Genomic DNA, 23,608 nt, shown 5'->3' with positions numbered 1-23,608 from the left:
ACTGAGCAGTGCAGAGACAGATATAAATCCAAAGCCACTTCCTCACTAAACTTAAACATACAATGAAATCAAAATCAGGCATTTGGAATAAAAGAAAATTGACAGTCACATTTTTTCAGATTGTAAACTCTTCTTAATCAAATGAGTCTGGACAGTCTTAATCTAGTTCTCACTAGATATGGGTCAATAGCAGGAAACTATCTATAATTTGTCAGTGAATAGTCCACTTCACAAAATAGTCAGTAGCTTATTTTTTTATCTGGTGAGTTCTTTATTTCTGTATCTCAAAACCTACCACCCCAACGCTCACTGAGAACTGGTTTAATCCATTTATACACCTAACCTAACCTATATGGTGATCTTGAACAGTGCCAGCTGCACAGAACATAATGATCCCAAATGTTGACCTGGCCGGGATTTTGTGGGGCCCCCTGAGTGGCGTCAGGGGCAGGGCGGGGGTGGGGGCACAGAATATCGCAACAGGTGATGGGGGCAGCGACGCGGAGGGCTGTTGCCTCTCTGTCGTCCAGCACTCTTCCTGGGACCAGGACAGGCTGACGATGGCCTTCCTGCCCAGAGGCCAACTGAGGCCCTTAAGTGGCCTAATAATGGCCAATTATGGACCTCATCCTGCTGCTGCTGGGATCTTTACTGGGGGCGGAGGGGGGCTCTGCTGTTCTGGGAGGGTGCCTTGTAAAATGAGGCGTCCTCCCTGTGGCCTTGTTGGGGGGTGGGGAGGTCCCTCCTCCATGGGACACCCATCGGGAACAGTTTTACTCCATCTCCCCCTGGACTGCAAGACCACTCTCCCCCCATCCACCCCTCACCGGGGTTTCCAGACTGGCCCTGGTGACCCCGTCTCACCTCTCTCTGCTCCAGGATTCCAGTGCTAGGCCTGGGTCTGAGGCCTCTGCAGAACCTGCAGTGCACACCGCTCCCAGTGGTGCTGCCGATACTGCTGAGCTGCCGGCCCTCTGATTGGCCGGCAGCTCTTGGAGGCAGAACCCCTGTCCCTTTAAAGACTTTAAAGGGTCGGGGATTCTGCCTCTTAAAACTTTGAATCAAAAAGACTGGAGGATCGCTCCGTAGGGGCACAAAAAGTCAGAGGCGGGGTTCTTCTCAAATTTTTGGCCCAGCGCTGGGAGCTCCGCCTCCAGCACAAAATCTCATTGTGCCGACACGGTCACATGAAGGTTTGGATAATTGGATTGTCAATTATTTTTGGTTAAGGAATTCTTCCACATCAGTGCAAGAAACTTATGCACCAATTTACTGATGCTAGGTAAACAGCAAGATCAGGGTGAATGAGCTGCATGGACATTTTAGCTATCCATTTACCTGGTTTCTGTCAGGCAGGCAGGGATAAAATCAGCTTTTAGAATACAGATATTTAGTGAATAACCAATAATTTCCAACATTGTGAGAATGATTTCAGTTTAGATGATGAGTAAAGTGAACATAATACTCTCATGACTTATGTCTTGTTGCTTTAATATAAAAATTTTTATCAATTATCTCTTTCATGACAGCCCTAAATAGTAGACAATACAGGCTGTTTTCCACAGCTAATTATTAGAAATATTAAAATCATTTAACCTAAATAACAAAATACAATTAATGCTAGATAAACACCTCCACCTCAACAAAACTGCTTGGGATCAAGGCATTGAAAATGTGCAGAGGTGTCTATTACAAAAGATTTTCTATATTACCAGGCGAATAATTGCCAATGGCAAATTCGGTGCAAAGCAGCCTTGTGAGGTTATCTGGACTGCTTTTCAAGGTCTTACTAATGGGTGACAAACGCTTAATGACATTATAGATTTTTTGGGCAGATGAGGGTGGTCACATCTTGAGTTCCACAATATTCAGCTTTTTGAAAACCTCGAAACAAATTACGCTGTAACTAATACCCGAGGTCAACTGAAACCAGTTCCAAGTAGCTTTTAGAATGGAAACAAAAAGTGCTGGCCAGGCAGAATCTGTGGAGAGAGAAACATGGGGTTAAGGTTTCAGGTCCACATTCCGACAAAAGGTCGTCAACCTGAAACTTTAACCCTATGGTGCCAATAATCCCTCCCTCCTAGTGAGAATGGTGCGTGATGGGGTGTTAAAATTGTTCGACTAACTCAGGTAGATATTAAAGATTTGCTCCTTTTTAGAATGCTTTGTGAACCAGGTGGAGCAGGAGTGCTCCTCCCAGGCACCTCAAGAAGTCCTTTGGCCTCCCCAACCCCAGCCTACCCATCACTCGCCACCCCCACCCCCCCTCCCAATCTTACTGGAGACGTGTTCCCCGATCTCCTGCAAAGCCCTCCTTCCACTGACTGCTGGAAAAAGTCCCCATGCGTCCCCTGCTGCGGCTCACTAACCAAGCAGTCAATCTGGCCAACTATTGGCTGGGAGTCAGCAAATAATTATTTAAATGAGGGCTTACTATTAAAATCAACAGGGCCTTGAGATCTCCTGTCTTGCCAGGTTCTTCCCCCGTTACCAGACTCCCCTGCAGCCATCTCAATCTCCCGTCTCTTTGCAAATATTGCCTGACCTGCTGAAGCTTTCCAGCACTTCCAGTTTTTCATTCAAATTTCCAGCATTGCAGTATTTTGCTTTTCCTCCCAAGAATCTTTTCTCTTATTATTGTTAAACATACTAAATAATCTTACTGTTTTGGCCAAAGCTGTTCCCTCAATCAATCCTACCTAGGGCGGCGCAGTGGTTAGCACCGCAGCCTCACAACTCCAGCGACCCAGGTTCAATTCTGGGTACTGCCTGTGTGGAGTTTGCAAGTTCTCCCTGTGTCTGCGTGGGTTTTCTCTGGGTGCTCCAGTTTCCTCCCACATGCCAAAAGACTTGCAGGTTGATAGGTAAATTGGCCATTATAAACTGCCCCTAGTATAGGTAGGTGGTAGGGAAATATAGGGACAGGTGGGGATGTGGTAGGAATATGGGATTAGTGTAGGATTAGTATAAATGGGTGGTTGATGGTTAGCACAGACTCAGTGGGCCGAAGGGCCTGTTTCAGTGCTGTATCTCTAAAATTAAAAAAAACTAAAATACCAGTCTATCTGACCACTCATCTCATTGTTTGGTTACAGTGTGTTATTTGAACAGAACAGAACATCAGAAATAGGAGTAAGAGTAGGCCATATGGCCCATTGAGCCTGCTCTACCATTCAATATGATTGTGCCTGATCTTTGACTTTAATTCCACTTTCTTGCCCAATCCCCACATCCCTTGATTCACCTAGAGTTCAAAATCTATCAATCTCATTCCCGAATAAACTCAATGACTGCGCATCCACATCTGAGTCATCTGAGGTAGAGAATTCCAAAGATTCACAACCCTCTGAGGGAAGCAATTTATCCTCAATTGCCACATTTGCATATATTTTAATAAACACTGCCTTTCAAAAATAAGTAACCATGTGAAGCACTTTGAGAGAATTCAATGTGATTACGTGCTATATAAATACAACACTTTCCACTTATGTCATACTAATTACATGACAATTGTCTTAAGATATCTTACATAAGATCAGGGAATCATGAACAGAAAGGAGAAGAGAATTTATGGCAAATGATGGTCGAAGGCATAGGTTTTAGAAGGACTTTAGAAGGTGGAACGAGCAATAGTCAGGTTGAGGAGATTAGGAAAAGAGTTGTAGAGTTTGAAGTGCAGTGGTTGAATGGTCTTCCACCAACAGTAAGGTTAAAAGAGGAGGGAGCAAGAGTGAAGGTTGCAAGGTTGAAGAAGATTGTCAAAGTAGGGTGGAACAAGCCTTAAAATAATTTGATAATGAGAATGAGAATTTTAAAGTTCATGCACTGGGGATGTGCAGCCAATTAGAATTTGTGGAGCCCAAGATGAAGCTATAAGCCTCATTACCCTGTATGAGCTGAAGTTTATGTAAAGAAGACATAATGAATCTTCATTTAATTCACACCATAGCATGTTCTGAGGCTCAAAGCAATCAATAAACATGGCAGCTAATTTTCTCACTGTAAGATCCTACAAACAGCAAATGAGAGTGTGTAAGGTGGAAATTAGATAGCTGAAGTGGAGAGTACTGATGATATTGACCAAGGAGGTGATGAAGGCATGGATGGTGGGGTGGGTTAGGGACTTATGCAGGAAATGTTATAAAGGTGGAAGAAGGCTGTATTAAATGAGAGAATAGATATGGGCTTTGAAGCACTTACTTGTCAGCCTGAACAAGCAGCTGGGAAGGCGGATGGAGTGAGCACCTGAGACACAAAATGTTTCGTGGCAACTGAACAGGATGGCTTCAATCTTTCTGATGCTGAACTTGAGAAAGTTCGGGCTCAACCAGAACTTGATGTCTGGCAGGGAGTCATAGAGCACAACAGCAGATGTGGGGTAATATGAAATGGTGGAGACATGGGCCTTAATTTTACCAACATGTCTGCGAAAAGTGGGTCACGGCTCGGCAATTTTAACAAAGGGGGTCTTCTAATTGGCCGCCTGTGGGACGCAGTACAATTAATGACAGTGAACAGGCTCCTGATGCTGTCGCCCCAATCAGAAGGCTGGCAGCTCTGAAATCTCAGCATCACCCCAAGAGAGGTGGTCTCTGCTGAGGCAGGCAGATGATCATCGGAGCTGGGCCACCTAAAAATTTAAAAATTCTGGGGCCCAGGGTCGGCAAGGAAACCTCTCAGGAGAGATCAGAGCCATGGGAGTTGCCTTCCCAGCCAGTGGTCCCCTCTTTGGGCCATGGAGCCTCCAGCTGGCAGCCTCTTCAGGTCACCCTGCCATCGGCATAATGCCTGCGACCCTGTAAAATGGACCCTAATTGGGCCTTTAATTATGTCAATCGGCTGCCTGCCTCCTTGGAGCAAGCAGCCACTCCGCATCTGCTTACCGCTGCTGGTAAAATGCCCCGGCGGCAGGACTGTATTGGGGAGCCGCCCCGACGTGGCTCCCCGCCATTTTACTGACACTTCCCCGCCATCCAGCGCGCCACCTGGTGGCCGGTAAAATTCAGGCCAGAAAGCTAGGTGTCATTGACCCATAAACAGATACCATCTCAATGTCTACAAATGATTCCACTGAGGCCAACTGCACACATGAGGAAATGGTAGGCATTGACCTTGGAGCCTCGCATGTGAATGATGACTCTGCCAGAATGGGATAAGAATCCATTGGAGGAGATGCTCTGGTTACATTGGGACTGGTATGCATGGAACCGAGATAGGAATTGACAACATTGAAAGCAATGGAAAGGTAAAGAAGAATGAGGAGATACAATGCATTGCCATCACAGTCACATCAGAAATCACTGATGAGCTTGACCAAGGTGGCCAACTGCTGTAGGTGGGGTGCGAATAAAAGACTGACGAGATTTTAACAGGGAATAGTAGGAAAGGTGACTGCGGAGTTGGATGGCAATTATTCATTCGAGGACCTTGGAGATGGAAAGTTTAGAAATTCTTTGTTGATAGGAAAACATACATGAATTGAAGGTGGGCTTTTGAACAAGCAGGAGGTGACATCAGTTTTGAAGTTAGAGGAAGAGTACATGAGGAAAAGAGAAAATTAAGAATGTCATCAAGCTTTGGGATAAGGAGGGATAGTTGCATGTTATTATTAACATCGGCACTATTATAATTTCCATAGAAAATTGACATCTTTAAAAACTCTAAGATATATCTATGAAGACTGAACAAAATCAACCTTGTGTTATGCTTTGAGCCGCACATTTCAAGAAAATTATGACTTAATTAATTGAGCCTAGGAGGAAATCGTAGGCAAATATAGATAACAAACAAAAGGATATGTCTGAGACAGATTACATTGCTTTGACCTGCAATACATTGAATTAGGGGCAATTTAAAATCCTCCACACATCCTTACACCTAAGCTACATACTCTCAAAGGTCCCCAAGGCATGCTGGAAAACTGTGATGCTTCATATATTTTCATATTGCAACAGATTATGCAGTCTCTGAGGTTCAATCAGGTTTGAAATTAAATAATTGTCAACATAGATATGCCAGATGACCAACGTATTTGTGTGCTAACCCCTCAGCAGCCAAATTGATTACCCTAGCTGAGGTGAAAATTATGTAGTGATGCACATATCACCCAGAACAAGTCAGTGGATTCTATCCCTTGGGGATATTACTCTTTTAGCAAAATATATGTGCTATATGCCTTAGGTTATAAGATACCATATTGGATTTACAAGAGATTTATAGCACTCTCAAAAAGGGCATTGTTTTTCAGTGATATCTGTCTCTGTCCCATCAGCTGAAAAAGATAAAATAATTGCATGTTTGTTTATTAACTCATCAACTTAATTCTTATATAAAATAAAAACTGAAAATGGTGGAAACTCTCAGCAGGCCAGGTATCTGTGAAGAGAAAAACATATAGGGAATTCCAGCATCTCAGCATCCACAGTATGTTGCTTTAACTTGGTTTTTATACTTAATACAGCATCAAAATTCAAAACTACTTTCTTTTCATGCTGCAATGTGCAGAGTTAGAAAAAAAAGCAGCCACATCAGTGACAGTTATAATGGGAAATATGATAAACTGATTAGCAAACAAAAACTAAAAATCTTCCAAACATGTCATGAAAACTAAACTGTATTAGGTGATTTTAAAAATTGAGAATTTTCCAGTATTTTAATATGGCTGCCGCATTACAGCTCTTTGCACCTCATCCTTCTTGCCTAGCTTCTCTCAGTTCATTACACTCTCCCCTTTGACTCTGTTTCTCATAATTTGGTGATCTTTCTCACTTGAATGCATTCATCTTTCCTGGCTCTCTTCCCCCCACCCACCCTAGATCTGTTCTTGCCACTGAACAGACCTATTATTGTTCTGAAGAAAGGTCACAAACCTGAAAAGTTAACTCTGTTTCTCTCTCTGCAGATGCTGCCAGACCTGCTGAATATTTCCAGCACTTTCTGTTTTTATTCCTATTATTGTCCAAGTTTGTTAGTGCCCATATGTGGGCATGAAATGGTCTGAAATTGATGCATACACCAGAAGACATAGGCCTCAGGATTGCCCGATATTGGGCTTTGGGCGTCATTATCCTAACATGGTGAGCAGCGGCCGTCAATCAAGTGTCCCAATGCAGGACACCAGTCAGCCAGGAGGGATTACCATCTAGTTTGAATGCTGGCCATGGCCCTCAGATGACTCCAGGTAGTGGGGAAGTGAACAAGAGGGGTGGGAACGAGCATGGACTGACAGTGGCCTGTAGTATTACTGCAGGAGAAGCACTTTCGGGTACTTAATGTAAGAAAATCTTTTGTTGTGATCTCTTAGACAGTCTCCAGCAGTGCCTTTAGTGCTCTGACTAGTTTTCATGGATTTTACAAATGGGTTCCGAAATGTTTCTAGTATCTGCCTAGGCAGCCTAAAAACAAGGCCCTGATGAATGTAGCAGTGTCCTGAATGCACGTGCAGTTCAGGTGTGGGGCATCATACTCCTAAATTCACCATCGATATGCACGTTTTATCACTGTGAATCGTGCATAACAATTTTGACTTTATGCCCAACTGTTTCCTTCTTCTTCAATCTAGGCTACACTAATTGAGCTCCCACTGACAGCTTTGCCATAACAGTCACCCTAACTGCCCTATTCCTTTTCCTCAGTGTCTTTCCCACGCATATTACTTCACTGAAACTCATCTCATTAACCTCATCCTTCCCCTCCCCACCCCAACCGCTCCGACCCTGACACAGTGGGGTATTTAATTTTTATTGCTGGTGATAAATGGATATGAGTGAATCAGCAGCCTGTTTTACACTTTAAATGATATGCTTTTTCAAAAGAAAAAAAATCAGCAAGGCATAAAATGGGCTGCTGACTTACTATCACTGGCTTGGCACTCGGTGAATTTTATGGGCCCCCGAGAGATGGGAACAGAGGCGGGGGGGCCTATAAAATTGCGTGGGAAGGCTGGGAAAGGAATGCCTGTTGCCTTGCCAATGCCAAGAACAGCCTTCCCCCCACCCCCCCAGGCTAATTGAGGGCCTTAAGTAGCCTCTTCTCAACTCCACCTCAATTTAATGGAAGGAGGAGGGGCCTGACACCGAGTGGAGACACCACTAGGTAAAATCTGGCAGCCTCCTAGGGGGTTGTGGGGGTTTCCCTCCTTTGGGGACAATCCAGGGCTACAAGGGGACCCCTGGATGTGATCCCCCCCCCCCCCACTCAGGAAGACCCCACCACCCTGTCGCTGGAGCCTGCCTGAAAGGCCTGCTCATCTCTCCCGGGGTTCTGATGTCCTTGGGACTGCAAGGCCTCCTGCAGGACTGGCAGTGACCACTGCTTCTAGTTGTGCTGTGTTACTGCAGAGCTGCTGGCCTTCCAATTGGCCAGCAGCTCTTGGAGGTGATAGCACATCCGTAAAAGGAATGGCATTCCCTAAAGCAGGCAGTTAATTGCCTGCCCACCATGGAATTGCAACGGGTATCCAACGGAGGACTGAGGCAAGCTCCCCCCAACCTTCCAGCCCACTGGCAGGACTCCTATGCCACAACAATATTCAGCTCAGATAGTTATTTCAAGTAAGGTCTATCCTCTGCATGACCTCATCCTTGGAGAAATTTTTGTTATACTGAGCATAACAAAAACTGCCTCTTCCACAGCAACTCTTTCCCTCTCACAAAAGCTGCCTCACCTGACCTCATGTTCACCATATCCACTCCTCTTGCTCACATCCAAATCCTACTTTGAACACTTTTCCACTTCTCCACCTGCTTCTCCATATTTAAACACTTCACTCTCTTCCCTCTTTCTCATCTCTTCCTCAAAATCCTCAACATCAACTGTATCACTGGACTTCTGGCTGCCTTCTTCATCACCCTCCTCCATCCTATCTGTTCTCTGTCTCCTCACCAAGGGACAAGGTGTTTTCAATATCCACCTAAATTCACCCCCTAGCACCACAGTGGACTTTCTTGCCCTCCATGCCTCCTTTGACCTCCCTCATCACCCCTACACATGCCACCCTTTAATGTTTTCATCAAACATGACCTCAAAAGCTTTATGATCTCTATTACCAACATGGCTCTTTCTACTTACTCTCCTTTAACCTTTACATTCCCTGGCTTGACCCTAATCCTTTGATCATTAATTTTGATAAAGGCATCCTTTGTGTTTCTTACACAAGCACTTTTGAGCCTTTGTTAATCTCAAGAAATTCCTCATCCTCCTTTGAGATCCTTGTCCCAATCAAATTCTGCAAAGTCACCCATCCACATTGCTTCTCCAAAATAATAACCACCACTATAGCTTCAAATCTGTAGGGTCAAGTCTAACGTAAGAACAATACTCCTAAATTCGTCATCAAAATTTGCTGAAGACAACAATATTGGAGATGTTGGAAACAGTGAGGATTATATGTACTGCCTGCAACAGGACATAGATAGACTAGCAGAATGGGCAGACAGGTGGCAAATGGAATTTAACTCGGACAAGTGCAAGGTGATGCATTTTGGCAAATAGAATAGGGAGAGGCAATATATACTTATGGCACAGTTCTAAAGAGTGTGCAGGAACAGAGAGACCTGGGGGTGCATGTACATTGAGCTTTGAAGGTGGCAAGAGTGGTGAGTAAAGCATATGTAATCTTGGGCTTCATAAATAGAGGCATTGAATACAAAAGCAGGGAAGTTGTGCTGAACCTTTCTAAAGCTCTGGTTAGGCCCCAACTGGAGTATTGCGTCCAGTTCTGGTCACCACACTTTAGAAAGGATGTGAGATCCTTGAGATGGTGCCGAGGAGATTTACCAGAATGGTTCCAGGGATGGGGGATTTTAGTTACAAGTTAGGTTGGAGAAGCTGGCGTTGTTCTCTTTAGAACAATCAAGATTGAGGGTGATTTAAAAGAAGTGTATAAAATTATGACATGCTTAGATAAGGTAGGCAAGGAAAAGCTGTTCCCATTAACTAATGGTACAAGGACTGGAGGACTCAGATTTAAGGTTTTGGGCAAGAGATGCAGGGGGAATATGAGCAAGCACTTTTTTATGCAGTGGGTGGTAATGACCTGGAACTCGCTGCCTAAAAGGGTGGTGGAAACAAAGACAATCAATGACTTCAAGAGGAGGTTGGATGGCCACCTGAGGGAAATAGACTTGCAGGGCTACGGGGTTTGAACGAGGGAGTGGGACTGACTGGATAGATCTGCTGAGAACTGGCATGGGGTGAATGGCCTCCTTCTATGCCGTAAATGCCTCTATGACCCCAGAGTCCCTATCATCTTCATCCTCACCAACCTTCTCCGGCTGTGGCCTAGAGAATCAGACTTTAAAGATTCTCATCTTCCCTTCAATTCCCTCCATGGTTTTGCACGTTTCTACTTCTGGACTTCCTCCAATCCCATGACCTCATACACAATTTCTGGCAGCAGACTTCTCATTCTTTGCTCCCTCCATTCCATTCCACTGACACTGCTCCTTAGCCACTTTGCTAATGCCTTTTGGAACTCTCCATCGGCATTTCTGTTTTGTCATCTCCCTCCCTGCATTCAAAAACATTGTTAGGAACCCTCTTTTTTACTATGCTTTTCACTCTCTTTCACTTTATTCCCCCTCCCACCATCACGGTATGCATAGAAGCACAGAAGTAGGCCATTTGGCCCATCGTACCTGTGAAAGAGCTATCCAATTAGTCCCACTCCCTTGATCTTTCCTTCGAGCACTGCAAATTTCCGCCCTTCAAGTATTTATCTAATTTCCTTTAAATGTTAGAAAACACTCTGTAGATATGAGGCCCCTTATTGTTCACTTCTCTGTAAAGTTCTCTGAGGTTGCTTTCTGTACTTAATAAACATTATAGAAATGTAAGAAGCTGTTATTACAAATTCCTGAGCTTGGAAGATTGCTTTTAGAGTTTACATCTTAACTAGACCTTACTGTGAGCATTACTGCCTTGTTAAACACTTCCCATTCCAATCATCTTTCATTTTATACAGACAAATCCAAAGAGTATTGTGTACGTTTTTCTGTCCTCAACGTCCTAAATTTTAAATGAATGTTCTGTACTATCTGACATGTTATTAGATTCTAACTGACACTGGGAAATCATTGAAATAAATAGGAACTTTATTCCTTATGGTATAAAATTGACAATTGACAATTTGATATTTTTATTACTTGTCATTTTAAAACAGGTGATAGACAGGTGAAAAAATGTTCAGCTGAAGAACTACTTGTTGGGATTATTAAATAAAAAATTTAGGGCACTGTGAAAGAGCTTAGTGTTCTACTGAGAGCCATTGTACAAATACAAGAACTTAATGTACAGAAGTTAATGTTTGTTCCCTGCTTCTGTGTGATGGTGAAAGCTTGCTGTAATAGTGAATGTTAAAGATATAGGCCCAGAACTTGCTGTCAAAATAACGGTGAGACGAATGGTGCTGGTCATTATTTATGTGTTATTATTGTTAATGGTGCAGCAACTCCAGGCGAGAGGGGAGATGTGCAGTTAAAAACAGATATTTAAAAGTTGCTGTTGAGCTGCGCCGCTCTGGTGTGAACATTGCGAAAAAGGCATCTCTCTGTCTGCCTCACCATTCAAGTGCATTGAATAGCATGAAGTTGCTGTATTTGTGCAGTCGATATGAACTAATTTGCCACAGATAGGTATGTCTTGTCATTTCAAATGGAAGTACCCTTTCAATGATGTAATAACTGTTAATTACTGCCATTCAACCTCTCCAGCACTGAAAATTAACTATTACAAGTGTAGCACTTCATTCCTTCAGGTATTAATTAGTGTTGGAGATTTTTAAAATGTCAACTTTAAAATTTAAGAAAATATTTTTTACTTTTCATATCTCCTTTTTCTATCAATCCAATCTTTCTTTCCTTCTCTATATTCCCATTGCCTAATTTGACAATGGATTCATCCTCCTTCTCAGTCCTTGTGCTGTTTATTTCACAATCCTTCAATCCGATTTGTTAAGGAAATACACAGTTGCTTGCCCTGTTCACTCAGGTCCCAGATCCCCTGTTTCCCTCACTATGCAATTATCAGCTTTCTTTTTCAGCAATTTGCCCTGCAAAAATTTAAAGTCTAGACATGTAAGGGTAAGTGTTATTAATGGCAGAAACCATTAGATGCCCTGCTACAGAAAATTGTGGCCCAATATTTGTGGAAATTGGCACAGTGAAGTGACTGTGTTTGATCAAAAGGGACTGCAATTAACAGCAGCAGAGGCACACTCATTAACTTATGTTGCTTCATCTTTAACTCCATACATTAATTCAGTTCTTCACAGTGTCAGGCTCAGTAACACCTCTAAACCAGCTGTCCTGATGATACCATTGGCAAATGTTTAAAAATATTCCCCAAAAATTGAAAGTCAGTAATGCACAAAATATTAATGGTAATTCTTTGCTTTTTCAAAAGTCTCAGTGATTATACTCTTTCCTTTAATGTTACATTTTTCAGTCAATAATTAACTGTAAAGTGAAGCTTTACTCCAACACTCCAACTAAATTAATAAGCCAATGTCTGATGAGCTGCTAATATTTCTACAGAGAATAACCTTGTTTTTTTTTACTATTATGTTCAAGGTGACACACTGCACATTAAATGGTAGGACACAAGTATGTACTTGCAATTTCCATCTGAATGAGTTCCCAATTATCAGTCATCCATCTGGGAGAGTGCCTGGCTAGAAGCAAGGTGCTTCACAAGAGTAAAGTGGGGGGCTGATACCTCATGCTCTACTACTAAGTAACAGACAGTGACAAGGTCAGGTTTTATTTCTTCTCCAACAGCAATGTGCCTTTGATTGTATGCCTGAGGTTCAGAATGTGGCCAGATTGAAGGTTAATGTTTCAGAGTTCTAATATTTACTTCTTCTGTACATTTTCGCAAACCAACTAATTAAATTTATAATTAATATACTTTGCAGTTTATACATCACATAGTGTTCAGATTTTTTAAAAATAAATTACCCCGGTGCAGATTTTACAATAAAGGTTTATATTTCTGTGCTGCCGTGGTTCTTAGAGATTGTTTGGGTTTTCAGGCCCCTGAATCTGTTGTCACTAGACAGGCACAGAGGTAATGGCCGCAAAATTTGGGCTCCATAGTGCCATTGGAGTAGACACTATGGAAACCATGAACTGAAAAAAATCATGCGTGCAGCACTCTGGCCACCTCTAGCATGACCCCTGCAGCACCCCCTGCTGAGTGTGTACAAGCCTGGAAGCTTTTGCCGTGGGCATATTGTGTAGTCAAACAGCCATTCCGGCTGATTTGATGCAGGTTCTGCAAATTTAAACAACGCAGGTCCAGTGAATGCCTGTGCTAGCCACTCACAGCTGAACAAGCATTCAGCTGCACAGGGGACTCCCACACTAGCAGTGTTTAAAGGGCTAGCTATCCAACTTGGAGTGAGGTGCCTTTGACTAACTTCTGCTTTTGCAAAATTTGTGGAACTAGTGTGGTGCCTTTTTAGAGGTGTTCTGGTGAGTTACTGGATTTGAAAAGGAGTTTTGCTGTATCCTGACAGGGAAGTTAGAGGAGATTTGTGACCACACAAAGGCTGTAACATGTATAGGGTCTGTAGTTGCAGTGCCTCTGCATCTGCAACATGATAGGCAAATGGAGTATAGGCTGCAGAGAAGGGAAGCTCTGCACAGAAGGAGGAGGTGGAAGACTCTCCACAGAAGGCCCTACCTACCAAAGGTTTTCAGGGAACACTTCTCCTACTTCTATCTCAGACAGAAACAATGCCTGAGGCACCTGAGATTTGCTGAGGAGATGGTCACAGATATGTGCCACCTCATTCAACAGGACCTCCAGCCTCACAGAAGGGTGAGGATGCCACTACCAGTGGCTGTGAAGATCACCATGGCCTGAAAATTCTACACAACTAGATCCTACCAAGAGTGATCAGACGACATTGCAAACATATCCCAGTTTGCCTTGCATCACTGCATCTGAGCGGTGACAGAGGCCCTGTACGTGAGGAAAGAAGACTTCATTGTTTTCTCTCTAACCAGGGAGAAGCAGGATGAGTGGGCACATGGCTTTTCCAAGGCAGTGGGATTCCCAATGATGCAGGGAGCCATCGACTGTATGCATGTGGTTCTGCAGGGGGATAGGCACTGAGATGTAGCATTAGAAAGGAGAAGCAAGGTGCACAAAGGATTGGGAGAAGCAGAAAGCACTACAGTAAGAAATAGAAAGCTATTAGGTGGGGCCAGGCTAAGAGAGAATGCAATAAGGTCTAAATTAGGTTTAAAGTGCATGTATATAAACACACAAAGTGAGGTAAATAAGGTTGGTGAGCTGCAGGAGCAGATAGCCACATGGGAATATGATGTTGTAGTGAAATCAGAGACCTGGCTCAAAAAAAGGGCAGGTCTGGGTACTAAATTTTTCTGGATACAAGGTGTTCAGAAAAGATAGGGAAGGAAAGAAAGGAGGAGGGGTGGCAGTATTGATAAAGGTGAATATTACATTGCTGGAGAGAGAGGGGAATGTCTGAAGGGGTCAAGGACAGAGTCTATTTGGTTAGAGTTAAGAAACATTCGAGGTGCCATTACATTATGTGGTGTAGTCTATAGGCTACCAAGTAGTTGGAAAGATTGAAGAACAAATTTGCAAGGAAATTACATGGAGGTGCAAAAACTATAGAGTAGTGATTATGCGAGGCCTTTAAAAATCCTAATATAGACTGGGATAATAATAGTGTAAAGGACAGAGAGGAGAAAGAGTTTCTGAAGTGCATTCAGGAGAATTTTATTGATCAGTACGTTTCTGGCCCAAAGAGGAAAAGTTGATAAGGGGATGTATCTGAGGATACAGAGGGAAGTTAGGGTGGAAATTGCAGAGGTACTGGCCATAATCTGCCAATCCTCCTTATATACTGGGGTGTGTCAGAGGACTGGAGAATTGCATAAGTTACATCCTTGTTCAAAAAAGGGTGCAAGGATAACTCCAGCAACTGCAGGCCAGTCAGTTTAACCTCAATGGTAGGAAAGCTTTTAGAAATGATAATTTGGGACAAAATCATCAGTCAGTTGGAGAAATGTGATTTAACTAAGGAAGGCCAGCCCAGATTTGTTAAAGGCAAATAAACTTTAACTAACTTGATTGAGTTTTTTGATGAGGTAAAAGAAAGGATTGATGAGGGTAATGCGGTTGATGTCGTGTACATGGACTTCAAAAAGGCATTTGATAAAGTGCTACATGATTGGCATATTAGCAAATTTGAAGTCCATGAATAAAAGGGAAAGTGGCAGCATGGATACAGAGTTGGCTGAGTGATGGGAAAAAGAGAAAAGTGGTGAATGGTTGTTTTTCGTACTGGAGGAAAGCATATAATTGGGTTCCCCAGGGGGTCGATACTAGGACTACAGTTTTTCTTGATATATATTAATGACCTAGACTTTGGTGTACAAGGCAGAATTTTAATATTTGCAGATGACACAATAATTGAAAGTATTGTGAACTGTAAGGAGGACAGTGATAGACGTCAAGAGGACAGAGACAGCCTGGTGGAATAACGGACATGGGACAGATGCAGTTTAATGCAAAGCAGTGTAAAGTGATATATTTTGGTAGGAAAAATGAGGAGAGGCAATATAATCTAAAGGGTACAATTCTAAAGGGGGGACAGGAAAAGAGAGACAGAGTGGGTATATGTGCACAAATCATTGAAGGTGGCAGAGCAGGTTGAGAAAGTGGTTAAAAAGGCATATGGGATCATGGACTTTATAAATAAACACTGGTTCAGCCACAACTGGAGTACTGTGTCCAATTCTGTGCACCACACTTTCGGAAAGATGTGAAAGCTTTAAAGAGGGTGCAGAAAAGGTTTATGAGAATCGTTCCAGGAACGAGAGACTTCAGTTACGAGGATAGATTGGAGAAATGTGGGTTGGTCTCTTTAGAGAAGAGAAGGCTGAGAGGAGATTTGATAGAGGTGTTCAAAATCATGAGGGGTCTCAACAGTGTAGATAGAGAGAAACTGTTCCCGTTGGCGGAAGTGTAAAGAACCAGAAGATACGGATTTATAGTGGTTAGCAAAAGAAGTTACATGAGGAAAAGCTTTTTTATGCAGCGAACAGACAGGATCTTGAAAGAACTGCCTGATAGTGTGCTGGAGGCTGATTCAATTGTGGCTTTTAAAAGGAAATTGGATAAACAGCTGAAGAGGAAAAAAAATTGCTGGGCTACAGCAAAAGGGCAGAGGAGTAAAACTAGCAGAATTGCTCTTGCAGAGAGCTGGCACAGACATGACGAGCTGAATGGCCTCCTTCTGTGCTGTATCCATTCTATGATTCTATGCAATGGAGAAATGTACAGAACCACAAAGGATTCCACTCCATTAATGTGCAGTTGATGTGTAACCACACCCAAACCATCACGTCAGTGAATGCCTGCTATCCTGGCAGCAGCGATAACACCTTCATCCTGAGACAGTCTGCTGTTCCTGTTGTTTTCGGGCCACCATGAAGAGCCGGGGGCTAATTGCATAGAGGCCGGGGAATATACATGCCTGCTGACCCGACACCCGACCATGTGAAGAGAACTGACATACAATGAGAGCCATACTGCCACCAGAAACATCATGGAGCAGACTATTGGCATTCTGAAGCAATGACTCTACTGCCTGGACCGCTTGCGGGGAGCCTACAATACTCGCTGGAGCATGTCTGCAAGTTCATGGTGGTCTGCGGCATCGTCCACAATCTTGCTATTCAGAGGGCCACCAGGCAAACAGAGGCCACCTTGGGAGGAGAAAGGGGAAGAGGGAGTGGCAGGGAGAAGGCATCAGGATCTCTTCAGTCAGGATCGGCTGTCCATGAACACTTACTGAGACTCCAATTCCCTTAGGATGATATCCCTTCACCACCATTGCTTCACTATTCCCCATTTTCCCATTTATTTGTGACGTCCCATCATAGCATCCTCTTGGCCAAAATCCTGTAACAAAAGCCACCAAAAAATCTTTTCATAATATCTTTATCCAACAACACTTTCAATAAGACCAAAGAAACTGAACTATTCACCCTAGTGCACTCCCTTTGTGCCTGTCTTGCAGCTGACTTTGCCTGCCTTAGTGTTCCTGTGCATTGCTATCCCACTGACTGCAGCATGGCTGGTGGAAGACTGCTGATTTTCACTGGGGAAGACTTTAGATAACCTTGCAGGCAAACCTCGAGCAGCTCTAGGCCTAGAAGGCCCGGCTTCGGGCTGCACCATCTCGGCATGGGCAGTAACATTCTGGCCTATCTGGTTGGCTGAGAGGCAATAGCAAAAGCAATGGTGGAGTAGCAGTGGTGGGAGCACGGATGTTGTCATTCTTAAAGAAGACAGCTGGTTCGTGTTCCACAGAGCCACTGCCACTACCATAGGGCGTGATCCAGCAATCCTAGCAATCTGCTGGGAAACAGATTGCTGGACTGCTGTGAGACCCTGAAAGCCCCTTTGAGCACTGAGGTCTGTAGTCATGATGGCAGCAATCTGATCCTGCATGGCAGAAAGCAAATAGCTCATGATTTCCTTCTGAGCTTCCACTGCAGCACTGAGACTTTGGGTAACCTCTGCCTATGTTGCAGTGGGCGTTGAGACAGTGGCCATCAGATGCTGCATCCAGGTTGGATGTGCAAGCGCTGTCATGGAATTGGGCACCACTTCCAAGGTGGAAAGGATGGGCTCCAATATCTCCACGATGCTCTCTGCCACATTGGAGCTGGATTCTTCCATAACCCATGACAGTGATGAGAGGTTGTCTGGCAGGTCCGGCTGCAGCCCACTCGTACCCGGTGACACACCATGCACAAATTCCGATTCTATACTACCCTCCAATACCTGAGCTGGTGGCTGCGAGTACCAGCTCAAAGTGACAGTGCTTCACCCTCAGTGGACTGGTGCAGCTCTCGCCCTTCCTCCTGAGACTGTTGTGTCAGACCAGATGACAGTTCTTGGCTCTCTAAAAGCATAAAGTCAGGAGCAGAGGGTTGGGGTGGAAAGCAAGAGGTCCATGGTCACACCATCTGCAGCTTGCACCTTATGTCAGATAAGAGGGTGAGGTGGGATTTGAAAAAGGCCAAAAGTCAGAAACATGCCCCCCCCCCCCAGCCGTCCAGGAGTGGGCTGGGAGGCAGGGGGGTGTAAAATCAAGTGGGAGATGGGGGGTGCTCTTCCCATCACCTACCTATCCCTGCTGCTATTTTACCAGCGACGGGGGAGGTGGCAAACAGCCTGCCCACACTAGGCTAATTGAGGCCAATTAGTTGCCACTTAAGGGCCTCCTCCCACTGCCGCTGGTATATTACCCATGGCAAATGGTCACTTTGGCACTGAAGGATGATGCCCAGTAATACCCGGCAGCCTCCAAGCAGGCTGAGGGTTCCTTCCTGATGGGCACCCTGTGCCCCATAGAGGGCCCCCAACAGTATAGGCCACTCCCCCTAAAACTACCCCACCTGGCCTACATTGCGACTCCCAACCCCCCTCGCTGGGGCCCAGTCAATTGACCCAGCAAGGGCAGACCTTCAGTCACCTGTTTTAGGCCAGTGTCCATTCTGGCTCCTCTCGCTGGGTACCGTCCCACCAGAGGCCACCATTTCCGGTAGTGCTGCTGGGACTGAGGAGCTTTCAGCCCTCTGATTGGCCGGCAGCTCTTGGAGGTAGGACTTACTGCCTCAGAGGGGCAGAAGTCTCAACCTAGGCCAATTAAGGGCCTGGGCCACCTAAAATTATAACATGGCTTCCAGACCCAAGGAGGTGGGCTCATCCTCAACTTTTTTGCTGGTTCATGGGTCTACAGCTGCAAGGTACAATTCCAGCCACTGTCACCGTGAATGGTCTTGGCAATTCTAGATGCAAAGTCCACTGCCACAATGTCCCCATGATTCAGAGCACAGTCTCTTCAGTGGGCTTAGGTAATGCAGGTGGTTCTCTGGTGTTCCCTGTGGTTATGGGCCACGTTGTCCTGCAAGAGAGAGGGAGGAATTACCTTGATTGTATTTCATTGTGTTTGGGTGATGTGCCTACCACAGCTGGCTCGTTGGAAATCGTGAGAGGTGGATGTGAAGCTGACATCAATGGGAGATGTGTAAGGGTGAGATGAGGCATGTGAATTTTCGGCCTGAGTCCTGATTGCTAGAGATTGCTGATGGGTGAGTGATTAGGGTGTGGTGCATTGAGCACCGTGAGAGGTTGGTAGTGTGGTTGGTAGGAGATGTCACGGACCTTGAACACCTACATGAGGTCATTGAGATTCTTGCAGTACTGCTGCCAGGTCCTCAGGGCCAGACTCTGTTAATTGATCGCCCTGGCCACCTGCTCCAATTTCCTTCTGAGGCTGTTCCTTGAGGACTTCCTGGCTCCCCGCAGAAATGTGGCCTTTCTCCTCCTGTCAGCCTCCTGGACTAAGGCCTCCAGAACCACATCTGAGAACCTGGGAACCCTCTCTCTTCCCTGTCGTCATATGGGGTTCTTTTCCTTCCACCCAATTCCTGCAGAGACAGTCAGCAGAGCTTCCTTCTAATCAGTGAAGCTCCCCTGTAAGAAGGGCAGGCTGCCTTTAAGGCGTGCAGGCTAGCTGGAACTCATGCTAACCACACATGCTGCTGGGCCCCCATTAAGCATACAGCCAACCTGCAGCATGGGTCACGCTCAGCTGAAAGCTGAACGCTATAATCATGGCAATATGGAGACAGCACAAAGTTTGCATGATGCCTGTTTCAATGGGACCAAGCATGGACAGATTGCGAAGCACGACCCCTGTGCCTGAAAACAGAAGCAAAATAATTTTCGCTGAAGAAAGCATCTTGGATTTTGCTCATTTGAACCATGAGATATACCAATGAATGAATTTTTACATTTCTCTTTCTGAGAGGCAACATTAGTTTCCTGCAGAGCTTCATTCATGTGTGCTGAAAAGCTGTGGTTGTTACTTAAGAATGCATGATTTACTTCTTTGACAAATAACAAACATCTGAAAATGGGTTCTAATGCAAATCTGCATATTATTAATCTCAGTGTCAGACTTTGGGTGAGCAGTGGGAGGCACTGCATCCTTTAATCACATCATTATTTCCTGCTTCTTCATGCTCCTATCGTGCTAAAGAAAGATTTTTTGGGCCATATAGGTCACTGATCTGCCCACCACCATGTTTAAGAGGCTCCAAATGTAATTATTGGGGTGGAATTGGAGCATAGACCAAAAATGCTGTGGAAATAGAAGCAAATAGTTTTGCTAGTGAGTAAGATGGCATTTGAAGCTCAGTTCACAGTTAATGAGGACACTGAGGTTGCCTCCCATTTGGTTTAGCTAGAGCAGACAGCCAAAGAGGTGCAGGGGCCAAGCCAAGATTATGGATTCTATCTTTCTAGTGTTCAACAGGATTTTTAGCTCATGCTCAGCTCTGATATTGGACAAGCAAACTGACAACAGAGATGAACACAGAATCCACCTAAATCCCGAGATCTCTTTTATCCTTAGATATTCAACATCATCCATTGTTTTTCTGACATGCAACACCTTATACTTGTCAAAACTAAATTTCAGATGGTACTGTTCTGCCAACTGAAATATGTTATCTAATTAATTCTTTAGGCTGCTGATTGTCTCTGATGCAAATGCACCCCAGTAGTGTTGGCTACAGATTAATCAGTTTGGATTAAGTTTCAGAATTCAGGTCAAAGCTTCAATACTGATCCTGGGATATTCCATTTAGCATTCCTTTCCTCCTTCACAATGTGGCATTATTTGTCTGCTACCTGCTGCCTCTCTTCAGCTATTTTTAAAAATCCATTCTTAGGTATTACTCTTAAGCCTTCGTACTATAAGCTTTTGTGGCCGGCTTTCTTTCATGTAGAACTTTTTTTTATTCATTCATGGGATGGAGGCGTCACTGGCCAGGCCAGCATTTATTGCCCATCCCTAATTGCCCTTGAGGAGGTGGTGGTGAGCTGCCTTTATTAATGTATTGCATATGGTACAGCTTTCCATCATCCATTTGGGATGCCTTTTCCTCAGAAAAAATGAAAGAGGTTGACCACATAGGAAATCCCCATTCTGAATCTGAGTTTGCTATTTTGAGTTGATGTTTGTAGATCCGGCTGCAAGAATGCTAGCATTTGTCCCTTGATTTGAGGATGATGTCTACTCAGGGTCGCAAGTTTCTGCTATGTGTCTTCCTGTGATTGAGCAGGTCGATGTTCCAGCAGATGTTTAGGTACAAGAGACAGGACCTCCCACCTGGTAGTGGGATTCGGAGTGCAGGATTTGCTTCCTTTTCTATCCTTCTCTGCTGTCGCTCTGCTTCATCATTAAGGCATTGGGACTCGAAGTGTGATGCAGCTTGGTGGGCAAGTTGTTGCCATTCTGAACAATTGGGAGCAAGCACCTCCCAGTTGTTAAGGTCAATGCAGCTGCACTTCAAGAAGAGTTTCAGAGTAGTTTGGAAGCATTTTCTTTGTCCTCCCTTGGAATGTTGTCCATTTGAGAGTTGTGAGAACAGGAACTGGCGGGGGGAGATGATATTCAGCCATGCAGACTAAGTGGCCAGGCCATTGGAATTAATCTTGGAGGAGTTTTGCCTGAATGTTTGTAGATCTGGCTACAAGAAGAACACTAGTATTTGTTCGACGGTCCTGCCATTGAATCCGAAGGATGCGGCAGAGACATTACTGATGAAATTTCCACAGAGCTCTTATGCGGCACTGATACGCAGTCCAGGTCTCGCTGCAGTACAGGAGTGTGGTGATGACATCTGCTCTGTGCATTAAGACTTTTGTTGATTTGCGGAGGTCTCTGTTGTCAAGCACTCGGTGTCGTGATTTATCAAAGGCTGCACTGGTGCAGCTGATCCAGTGTTGGATCTGTCATCAATGGTAGCCTTTTGAGAGAGGTAACTGCCAAGGTATGAGAAGTGCTCAACGTATTCCAGAGTCTCTCCTTCAACATATATGGGAAGTGGAATATTTGGCTGACCAGATGTGGGTGGATATATGAGTTTTGTTTTGGGGACATTCAAGGACAGGCCAAGTTTCTTGTCTGCAGAATTGAAGAAATCGAGAGTGGCTTGCAAATCTAGTGCAAAGTGGGCAATGATACTGCAGTCATCCGCAAACTGTAGCTCATGAATGTCTGTGGCAGTCAGTTTAGTTTTGGCATGGAGGCAACTGAGGTTAAAGAGTTTCCCATCTAGACAGTACTTAATACTGACAGCAGTTGATCTTTGATAAAGTGAGTAGCCACCATCAGGTAGAGTGTGAATAGTATGGGGGCTATCACACAGCCTTGCTTGATCCTCGTCCAATTTTGAATGCATCTGTTTCAGATCTCCCACTTAAGCCAGTTGCAGTCAGGTCGTCATGAAGCAATTTCAGAATTGTGATAAGTTTCTTGGACATCCAAATCGTTGGCCCCGTTTGGCTGCTCAGGTGGATGTTAAAGATCCCAGAGCACTATTGCAAATAGGGCATTGAAATCCTATTGATAAACTGAACATCATTTATCCATTAATCAACATCACCAAAACAGATTAACTGGTCCTTTATCTCATTGCTGTTTGTAGAGCGTTACTGTGTGCATATTATCTGTCAGGGTTTCCATACAATACAACAGTGACTAAGCTTCAAAAGTAATTAATTGGCTGTGAAGTGCTTTGGATATCCTGTGGATGTGAAAAGTACTTTATGAATATAAATTCCTTCCTTTCTAATAACATAAACAGAGGGTTGTTGTGTTAGATTTTTTTGTTAAACAGTATTTCCTCAATAACATAAATTAGAATTATCAGTAAAATATATTCTTCTGTAAATACCATAGAGCTATAGAAAAATTACAGCACAGAAGGAGGCCATTCAGCCCATTGAGTCCATGCCTGCTGAACAAACTAGCCACCCAATCTAATCCCACCTTCCAGCACCTGGTCCATAGCCTTGCAGGTTACATCACTTCAGGTGCATATCCAGTTACCTTTCAAAAGAATTGAGGGTTTCTGCCTCCACCACCATTCCTGGCAGTGAATTCCAGACACCCACCACCCTCTGGGTGCAAAAGCTTTTCCTCATGTCGCCTCGAATCCTTCTACCAATCACGTTAAATCTGTGCCCCCTGGTAATTGACCTCTCTGCTAGGGTAAACAGGTCCTTCCTGTCTACTCTATCTAGGGCCCTCATAATTTTGTATACCTCAATCAAGTCACCCCTCAGCCTCCTCTGTTCTAGGGAAAACAACCCTAGCCTATCCAATCTTTCCTCAGAGTTGCAACTTTCAAGGCCTGTTAACATTCTTGTAAATCTCCTCTGTACTCTCTCCAGAGCAATTGTGTCCTTTCTGTAATGTGGTGACCAGAACTGTACGCAATACTCCAGCTGTGGCTGGACCAGCATTTTATACAGTTCCAGCATTACATCCCTGCTTTTGAATTCTATACCTCGGCCAATAAAGGAAAGCATTCCATATGCCTTCTTCACCACTCTATCTACCTGTCCTGCCACCTTCAGGGACCTGTGGACATACACTCCAAGGTCTCGCACTTCTTCTAACCCTATCAATATCCTCCCATTTATTGTGTATTCCCGCACTTTATTTGCCCTCCCCAAATGCATTACCTCATACTTCTCT

This window comes from Heterodontus francisci, chromosome 7 (genome assembly GCF_036365525.1).
Source record: "Heterodontus francisci isolate sHetFra1 chromosome 7, sHetFra1.hap1, whole genome shotgun sequence".
Lineage (NCBI taxonomy): Eukaryota > Metazoa > Chordata > Chondrichthyes > Heterodontiformes > Heterodontidae > Heterodontus > Heterodontus francisci.
Note: the sequence above shows the minus strand (reverse complement) of the source record.